We start from the raw sequence: 560 nt of genomic DNA, 5'->3' as shown, positions 1-560 counted from the left end.
AGAGAGAGAGAGAGAGAGAGAGAGAGAGAGAGAGAGAGAGAGAGAGAATAGAATGAGAATGCATGCAGGCTCATACACAATCAGGGGAATTGGAGTACTGGAGGAGGGTATCTCTGGGTTACTATGTTTATATCTGTCAGATTTTCTTTTTTCTGTCTACCAAATGACGAAATCTGTGATCTATCAACCGATACATTATAGGAGAAAAGAATAGAGCTGACATCCCTCAGTTTTCCCAGGGTTTTGGGAAAATAAGTTTGTCATAGAATCATCACATTCTGATTAGAACTATGGCTATGGTCCTTCAGATAATGAATATAACAATGCTGGGCAGGTATTACTGGCACATTTATTATATGGTAGTGAAGCCTCTGACTCCAACCACTTTGTACATGGATACTAGGAATGGGTAATCCAGACCAGAGATCTAGCTGTCTTCCAACATGACAAATTTTCTTTGTATTCATAATATCTGAAAATTAAATATTTTTGAACAAATGTGAGGAATGAACAAATTCTAGTATCTACATTTATCAGCTACTAACTTCTCCCTTCCTTTC

The sequence above is a fragment of the Psammomys obesus genome, unplaced genomic scaffold (assembly GCF_907164565.1).
Source record: "Psammomys obesus unplaced genomic scaffold, mPsaObe1.curated_primary_1811, whole genome shotgun sequence".
In the NCBI taxonomy this organism is placed as follows: domain Eukaryota; kingdom Metazoa; phylum Chordata; class Mammalia; order Rodentia; family Muridae; genus Psammomys; species Psammomys obesus.
Note: the sequence above shows the minus strand (reverse complement) of the source record.